At 36.2% G+C, this 9,325-nt stretch overlaps 3 pseudogenes; 2 read left to right on the forward strand and 1 right to left on the reverse strand.

Annotated features, from left to right (window-relative positions):
- Window positions 1-1,451: 1,451 nt before the first annotated feature.
- LOC125828414 (F-box/kelch-repeat protein At3g23880-like) lies at window positions 1,452-5,837 on the reverse strand (annotated as a pseudogene).
- A 702-nt stretch (window positions 5,838-6,539) lies between these two features.
- Window positions 6,540-7,800, forward strand: LOC125828413 (GDSL esterase/lipase At4g10955-like; annotated as a pseudogene).
- A 393-nt stretch (window positions 7,801-8,193) lies between these two features.
- On the forward strand, window positions 8,194-8,929 carry LOC125828412 (F-box/kelch-repeat protein At3g23880-like; annotated as a pseudogene).
- The last annotated feature ends 396 nt before the right edge of the window (window positions 8,930-9,325 follow it).

Consider the following 9,325-nt stretch of genomic DNA (forward strand, 5'->3'; position numbering starts at 1 on the left):
AAAAATTAAATTTATTTTAAAAAATATTTTCAATTTCAATTCAAAAATTATTTTCTACTCTTAGTAAAAAAAGAGATATTTTCTCAACAATAATTTTCATTCATAAATCAAACATTAAAAAATCTTTTTCGAAAAATATTTTCCACTCACCAACCAAATATGAGAAAATAAGTCAAAAATCTACTTGTTTTTCAGGAAAACATTTTTCTTCATACCAAACACACCCTAAAGGGAAAAGGGTCAGAAATGTCCTTAAACTTTGCGAAAGGAACAAAAATGTCCTCCGTTTATAGTTTGGTCCAAAATGCCCTTGCCATCAATATTTTGGTCCGAAAATGCCCTTATTGTTATTTAATGGGTCAAAAATGTTCATTTTCTAAATAAAATATATTATTTATTTTCTTTTTTAATACATTCTTTTTCTAATAATATTTTTTAAATTGGCAAATATATATCTTACTTCAATTAAGAAAAAAATAAAAAATGAAAATATTTCTTATTTTATTATAATTATTTTTTATGATGGATATATTATGATCTTATATATATGGCATATATTATCTGTCGAAAGGGTACATGAAGTTATTTTATTTTAATTGATAAAATGAGATTAAGAAGAAGAAAAATAAATCCTACATTTTTATTTGTTAAAGTGATTTTAAAAGAAAAACAAAATAAGAATCTTTAATAATATGTTAATTAGGAAGAAGATATGTTTAAAAAGAAAAAATAATATATTTATTCAGAAAAGGGCATTTTTGACTCATTTAGTAACTATAGGGGCATTTCTGACCAAAGTATTGACTGTAAGGGTATTTTTGAACCAAAATATTAACGGCAATGACATTTTTGAGCCAAACTATAAACAGATGATATTTTTGTTCCTTTCACATAATTTAAGAGCACTTTTTTTTACCCTTTTTCCTACATTAAATGCCCTTATAATATGACTCAATTGCAAAAACACTTGTGGGAAAAGGAACAAAAATTGAGTGAAGAGAACACAATGGGAGATTTTATGAAGCAAAACTTTCTTTAGTGCATAGCCAGGGCCCAGGTTCATGATTGCGGATTGTGCAAACCAACTTATCCTGATGACATATTGAAACGTGGTAGAAGAGGATAGCTCAACGAAGGAAGCTAAGTAAGGGCGCTACAAAAACACAAAGGAAAGGCATGCTTCAGGATCGAACAACTAAAGTCGAATCAGAATATTCGGCCACAAACCCACAATTGTTTAATCAAGTACTTGTAAATCAAAACAATGTGCAATTGATATTAGTTGACAATCTGATCAACAAAGTAGTCAGATGAATTAAACTCATCTTCTTCTTTAATACAAACATCTGAGAAACCAGGAACTACATACATTGTGGATTCCAAACTAAAAAGATGTCAAAAGTTTTTCATGTCATCTCTAAGGATAGCAAAAGGGGAAGCAGAAACTTCTTTCATGCAATCCTAGTAGCCAAGTCAACCTGTTGGGGATCGTCGGTGGAAATGATCTTCAAATTTATGCCAGCCCTGCATTATCAAGAAAAAGAATGCAAGTGAGTTCTCCAAATATCTTTCAAAGCCAACAATCCCTCGCACCACTCATTTCTACTCCGAACATGCTCCTCAGAGACCCATGGACCAAATAGCTAAGAATATTATGTCTAAAACAAAGTCCCAACCAACCAAGGAGAAAAGACAGTGGACAGGAAGCAAAAAGAGAGTTTCTAAGCTAAGGAAAAACAAAGCTTGAAATTCAAGATCAAAAGCCCCAAAGATGCAACTTGAAGTAGCAAATGATTAAATGAAGAGGAGATCCTTTCTACGAGGAGAGGATTCTAGAGAAAGTTTCTAAGCTATGGAAAAACAAAGCTCGAAAGTCAAGCTGAAAATCCCCAGAGATGCAACTCGAGTCTTGTAGTAGCAAATAATCAAATGAAGAGGAGATCTTTTCTACAAAGAGAGGACCTCTTATACTGGCTGTCAAACTAATGTCTTTGAGCATCCAAAAATTTAAGATACGGATGTCTCACACTCCATTTGAGATAGAGGGTGCACACACACCGAATATGGTAGAAATGAAATAAGTAGCTAACCCTTTCATTGAATATAATCTTTAGTTCAACATTAACATCTATATGATTAATAACACCCATACTTGTATATACAAGTATAAAAGTTCATGAATCAAGAAATGAGATACAAATTTAAGAACACTTGCCAGAAACAAGAAAAAGAACATCTGAAAGCAGAAAAGCACTGGCTCAGTTGAACAGATAGGTACAGAATTGTTGGACTTGGTTCTATCAGTTTTTTTCTTTTGAAGCCTTGACTTAGTTAGGCAATACAATCCACATGAATTATTTCAGTGAAACTTATGTTTTTCTGCTCTTTCTTTCAAATACATAATGGTTAAAATGCTTATGGAACCAACTACCTCAGAGTCCTACAGCATCGGCAAATAGAAATTTTAACACACAAACTTCAAGGATCTAACAATCATATTATGTCTATACCTTGTTGCTTATTGACCGCACCACAACTGATGCTCTAAACAACAGAACACCACAGCAGCAATTCACAAGCATCTCCACTAATTGCTTAGAATTATGTAAACAAATCGTAGAGTGAGTTCACATAGAAAATTAAATCATAGTCTATCTGCTTAGTTTCACCAGGTGCCCGTAACATATATATATGCACAACATGATAAACAAAGCACAACAACATCTCAAAGAGGGAGTTAACAATCAGCACAAAGCAAGCATATAGTAACTTAAAATGTAATTGAGAAGACAGAGATTTCATCACCGCACTTTAGGAGGTTTTCACGTGCTACTTTATCTCTAGCAGTTTGCTTCTCAACTGGTAGCATCCCTCCAATTAGAACTAGGCTCTCTGAATAGTTGAAATCACGGATGAACCTCTCTTAGCGTTATCGATGCACAATTTTGCCTTAACAGAATAGTCCACAGGATCAAAGAGTAACAACAACGCCATTTTTCATCCTCAGCTACAATGTCACCATTCCAAACACCAATATTCTGTCAAACCCGAACACCAGTCCGACATTGCATTTCTTACTCCAACCATCTTCATACGTCCATTACCCAAACATCAACGTTATATTTGTCCGTTTTCACCCAGATTACATACCAACGGAATCCTCCAAATTGACAACTGCCACGAGTTCCCACTGTTATTCTGCATAGGTAACCTCTTTAAATACTTTCCTATCCACATCAAAATCACAACACCTCACGTAACCCATACTCATCCTCTACTAGAGCAGTCCAATAGGGTACCCCTTTAATGATCACATTGTGCAACAGGGCCAAGAACTCTAAACCCCACCACATTTTTCACCTCTTCCAACAGAAACTCTTTGTCGAACACATTTCCACTTCATCCGGAACCCTAGATCCTACCTGAAACACAAAAGACTTAAGATAATGAATCATTCTCTGTGAATCGTACGCCAACCCAATGGATACACCAGAGTGCACTCCCATTAGGGGTTTCCTTCTTCGAAAGCTGCACCGCCCTACACTTCCTCATCATTGGATTCCAAAGAGTGATTACATCACCCAAGGTGGCTTACAAAGGCAAACAATGCCATTGCATGAACCCACAACGGCCATCTCGTGAAAGAAGAAAGGAAAAGGATTCGAGTTCGGTAACTGATGATTCCGGCGAGTCGAATAGTGAGAGTACATGATCGGTGGACTTGACATGGCGGGTGTGTATAAGAATGGGAGAATTAGTGGGCTGCAAAGAAGAGGAACGGTGTAAATGGGTGTCTATGAAGTTGGGTTTGGAAATGAGGTTCCGCCATGGCTTGCAAACACACCTGAATCGTAAAAGGGTCTTGACAGGGAGACGAGAAAGGATGTTAGAGATGATTTCTCTACGGAAAATGCAGTCGGATGTTGGTCCGGAGGTTTGCTCTTTGTTTTCTTGGAATTCCCTTTCCCTTTCCCTTTCCTTTTCCCATTCCTTTGCCTTTAGCTGCCATCTTTGCTAGAAAGGTGAAGACGAGAAAGGGATTTGTGAATCGACAAAGACAATTTTGGGGATGCTGACAGCTTTAGCTTTTGACTCTTGGCAGAGGGAAAAAAGTTGGCCAATTAAAAATTCCCAAGGTTATGGAACTGAAATTATGACGTGGATGTGTGCACATACTAGAACAAATAAGATTAGAAATAATGACACTAAGATAAGTAGGTGATTTTTGTAAATAAGATTAGAAATAATGACACTAGAGATAAGTAGGTGATTTTGTGGTGGAAAAATAAAGGTAATCAGACTAAGATAATTTGGACATGTGAAAAGGCTTGATTATAGAGTAGTTCAAATTGGCGATAGTGGGTTCGAGGGGTAGACACATATCGAAGAAGTATTGAGGACATGTGATTTTAAACTAGATATAACATCTTCAGGAGGATAGGGCCATAGATATGAGGATTTAGAGGTCACTAACTTAAATAGAAGTTAGTAAATAGTTGATCATTGTCTCGCTTTCTTGAGATTTAGACTTGGTGTTGTTTGGCACTCGTTCATGTTTCTCCTTTAATACAAGTAGTTTGATAGTTTTTGTGTTCGGAAAAGGGTCAAAATTGCCCCCGAACTATATGAAATAGACCATTATATCCTTCGTTACATTTTGGGATAAAAAATGCCCTGCTGTTATCCTAAGAGAACCACAAATACCCTCAAGAGTTAACACCCTAAACTTTTATTGACGTGGCAAGCCACGTATGACTAATCCTCCCACCTAAGCGTTGCCAAGTAGGATTCACTACAAAAGAACTAGACTTTTAGCGGCAACAACACTCGCCACAAAAGCCCAGAAAATCGTCACTAAAAGTTTTTAACATTAAATTCTAATTTTGTGTTTTTTTCTTCATTGTTTTTAAAAAACCAAATATGATATCGATTAAGTAGGAGTTTGAAGACACTATATGTTTTATTTTTATGTCATATGTAAATGTATAAAATATACAATGATGCATTATATATAATATATAGTAGGAGATTTGAATCAAGAAGTAATTTTGATTATTTTTCGTAATAATATTGGATGTTTTTATTATGGATATTGCAAGTTATTTATTTTAGAAAATTAGGTCGCAATCGAAAATTAATTATCATATTTTTTTGTTGAAAAAATAGGTTTTACTAGCGAATGGTTGTTGGAGCCTTAGTCGCCACTAAAGTCAAGTTCTTTTGTAGTGAATCTTAGTTGGCAATGCTTAGGTGGAGGGATTAGTCTCATGTGGCTTGCCACATCACTAAAAAATTGGGGTTTAACTCTTGAGGGTATTGTGGTCTCCTGGGATAACTGCGGGGGTATTTTTGATCCCAAAATGTAATGGAGGGTATAAGTGGTCTATTTCGCATAATTCAGGGCAATTTTGACCCTTTTCCATTTTGTGTTTTATGTTGCTATCGATTGTGTCTTGTGTTTTGATTTTCATATTAGTTTCTTGTTGTTAATGCTTCTTTTCCTGGTATGTTATATGATGCTTACTCAAATAAGTAGTACTTGTTAACCTATTTTCTTCCGTATGATTTTTTATAAGCGTTACTTGAGCCAATAGGACTAGACTATATATGTCATTATTGTTTTCACTCATCAAGTATTTATTAGTCATTTAGGTCAGTATAATTTAAATCATGGATGATAATAAAATTTTAAAAATAAAGTTCAGATATTAGAAGTAACGAAATATCTAATTAGGGTAATTTCTTATACTAAAATAATATTAAGTAATATAATATTGTGAATATTTTCAAATAAAATCGATAGAAGGGGACAAGGCAATCACGATTCACCTGTCCATTTTCCTAAACCAGGTTTCCCAGGATATTGGTGTGGCGGTTGTCAAATTAAGATGAAGTTATGATATCCTATTTTATTGCCAGATTCGTTCCAATAAGGAAAGATTCAAAGAGATCGCTTTCAAATAAAATTTTCATGAACCAGAACCGAGTAGGATAAGGGAAATAGGAGATCAAAATGTTTAGAGACTCGACAAACATTTATTTAATGATGTCGTGGATCTTCGTCCTATCCTTGATATTCGATAAGATGTTCATCAGATAATATAAATGAAAGTGCATGCGAAACATTAGGACAAAGAAACCATTTATATATATATATATATAGATGTATTCCTAGAGCATTATGCTAGTTTTCTTTTTAGGTCATTCAGAGCAAAACAGAATCAGATTCTGTTGTAAGCTGATCTATAGGAATAGAATAAGAAGATACAGACTAATTTTGGCAAGGGTGAGTGTTCTTTACCAAGATAAAGCACTTGCATTTTGTTATAATATGTATAAGATATGGCAGAAGAATCCATATTAATTCACTGGTATCCGATACCATATACAAATTATATGAAATGCAAAAGTGATTCCCTTTTAGGCGTTGGGAAGTGTATTTTCTTCTCTTTTATGAAGGCTGGTTTGTCATATTTTATTTGCTACATACAACCTCCACCTTATTAAGAAACTCAAGAAAAAAGAAGTGACTAAATGAGAACATATTGGTCCTTCAGAAAGAATTCCATGGAGAGAAACCATTCTTTCCAGTACCATCCCAAGGCCTTCCATGTATTTGGTCCTCGACACATTTCTTCTCCCGGATGGAGAGAACTCATCAGCTCCAGTTGGTTTCCGTTTATCATTTCATGTCTTTGTTTAGATTTCAATTCCTTGTACTACTTATAATGGTGTATTAGAATGTGCAGGAAGAACGAAAGCTACAAAAGAGTAGGATGGCCTGTTTTGTACAATCAGCATACTTGCTTGAACTAGACAGACAAGAAAATAGGTATGGCCTAGAAACTGCCCTTGCACCACAGTGGTGGACACCCTTTAAGTACAAACTGGTTGAACCCCTTGTAGATGAAAGAGATGGTTCGATATTTGCTGCAGTTTTTGGAGTGGGATCAAGCAGCAGCCCTGGCTGATTTTATACCAATAAGACCAACTGGTGCACCAAAAGTGGTATTAGCCATCAGAGGAACACTCTTGAAGACCCCACAATAAGGAGAGACATCGAGGATGATCTACGTTACTTAGCATGGGAAAGTCTCAAGGGATCCTTCAGATTTGAAAGACTCTTATCGGCTCTAAAATCAATCATCTTCAACCAGCAAGGGAGCAAAAATGTGTCCATCACAGGGCACTCATTAGGAGCTGGTTTGCTCTCGAGGTATACAAGGCGTTAGCTGCTGAAGGAACTTATGTAGAAGCACATCTTTTCAATCCACCATCTGTTTCATTGGCCATGAGTTATAGAATCTTGAGTGGAAAAGCTGGATTTGTGTGGAAAAGGTTCAAATCAATGCTTCCTTCAAACTCAGAGTATCAAAGCAAGAGCATCGCGGAGGATGCAGCTGAATCTACAGAATCAAGAATCACTTCAGAGCTTAAGCAAATGCTGCCTATGCCTCATTTGTATGTTAACACAAGTGACTACATATGCTGCTACTACAATTATCCAGATGGAGTACAAAACAATAGTTTCAATATTGGTAATAAGGAGAAAGAAGTAAAACCTGGTGGAAATGCGCTAACCGGTGTAAAGCTTTTTGTGGTGTCAAAGGCAAAGCAGAGGTTTCTTGAGGCACATAGGCTTAAACAATGGTGGTCTGATGACTTGGAACTTCAAATGGCTCTCAATAACAGCATGCTAATAAGTAGGCAGCTCAACTCCCTGTACACCATTCAAGCTCCAAAACAAACTCAAGGCTAGGCTCAAGTGTACTTGAATTTGGACTGGTAAAAATATTGAAATTTCAAGATAAGAGATTGTAAGTCTTGAGATTCTGCATTTGACTTATGAATGAATTGAGTTACCTAGCTCTTATATAAACATTTGACTTGCTAAAATCAAATTTTCGATCTTGCATATAAATTTGGCTTGTGTTCCAAAATACAGAATTGAACAGCACAACAATTTCTTCTTGTTTGTTGTGGCACAAAAGGCAAATGTATCTTTAATCATGTAAATGCATGTTAAAATTATACATACCTTAATACCAAATAGATTTAAAAAAATGCACGAAAACAAAATATTGGTTATATGTAAGATTATGTAACGCTGAAAAATCATATAATTATTCATCCCAACAATATCACAGAATACAGTACAAATTCTGTCTTGTATCCTTCCTTTATTCAGAGCTGATGCCAAAACCTGCAGGTCTCTGTCGAGTCCCCAGTTCTGTCACAAAAGACAAATGCATGCTCTGATTTTCGCAACCCTAAAACCCTTCTTCTTTGTTAAGATTGTTAACTGTGATTTCGCAAAAAACCCTTTTTCCTGCTTCTGAGATGCCCTCCTAAAGGGCAAAGGAAATGGGAAGAAGAAAGGTAAAGGTAAAGGAAAAGGAACTTCAAAAGAACCAAAATGCAGAGCTGCAGCAGAACCAGAACCAACTTCCCACTTCTATTTCCCAAGAGAAATCATCTCTAACATCCTTTCCCGTCTCCCTGTCAAAACCCTTTTACGATTCAGTGTGTTAGCAAGCAATGGCGAAACCTCATTTCCAAACCCGATTTCACGCCTCCCATTTCCGTCACTCTTCTTCTTTGCAGTTCTCCGGTTCATCTATTCTTATAGGCAGCCGTCATCACGAGTCTAATCATCATGTAGTCTCACTATACAATCCGCCGGAATCAGTTGTCCAGGTGGACAGCCCCTTCCCCTGTTTCTTCCCCAATATGTACATTGTGGGTCCTTGCAATGGCTTTATCTGCCTTTTTAATCCACCATGGGGTGAACTGATTACCCTTTGGAACCCGGCGATGAGGAAGTATAAGATGGTGGAGCTCACTGATAGCTTGCCCCGTCAGGGACTGCACTTTTTGGCGTCTATTGGAATGGCTTTTTGATTTCCAACAAAACGATTTGCTGATCTGAGAATCTTTTGTGTGGGCATAATATGTATGCAGTCCCGAACCATGTTAGATGTATTCGAGTAAGTGGAAATGGAAGAAGCTGAAAAATGAGATGATTTTTCATATTCTTGAGTTACTTGCAATGATTGTTAAAAGGGTGCGCGTATTGGTTGGTTTGTATGCCTGAAAGTTCGGATCGCGTGCTGTGTTTGTGCGATTTGATGGGGAAACTAGTGTTTGAGAAGTTACCTTCGATAGGAAGGTGTAGAAGCATCAATATCTTGTGAATTGGAGGGTTCTCTTTGTATGTTAGACTGGGATCATAAAGATGATGTCATATGGAGTTTGGGTAATGGATGATGTAGATGGTTGGAGTAAGAAATACAGTGTTGGACCGTTAGTCGGGTTTGACCTAATA

The sequence above is a fragment of the Solanum verrucosum genome, unplaced genomic scaffold (assembly GCF_900185275.1).
Source record: "Solanum verrucosum unplaced genomic scaffold, falcon-dt-bn FXZP01000388.1, whole genome shotgun sequence".
Lineage (NCBI taxonomy): Eukaryota > Viridiplantae > Streptophyta > Magnoliopsida > Solanales > Solanaceae > Solanum > Solanum verrucosum.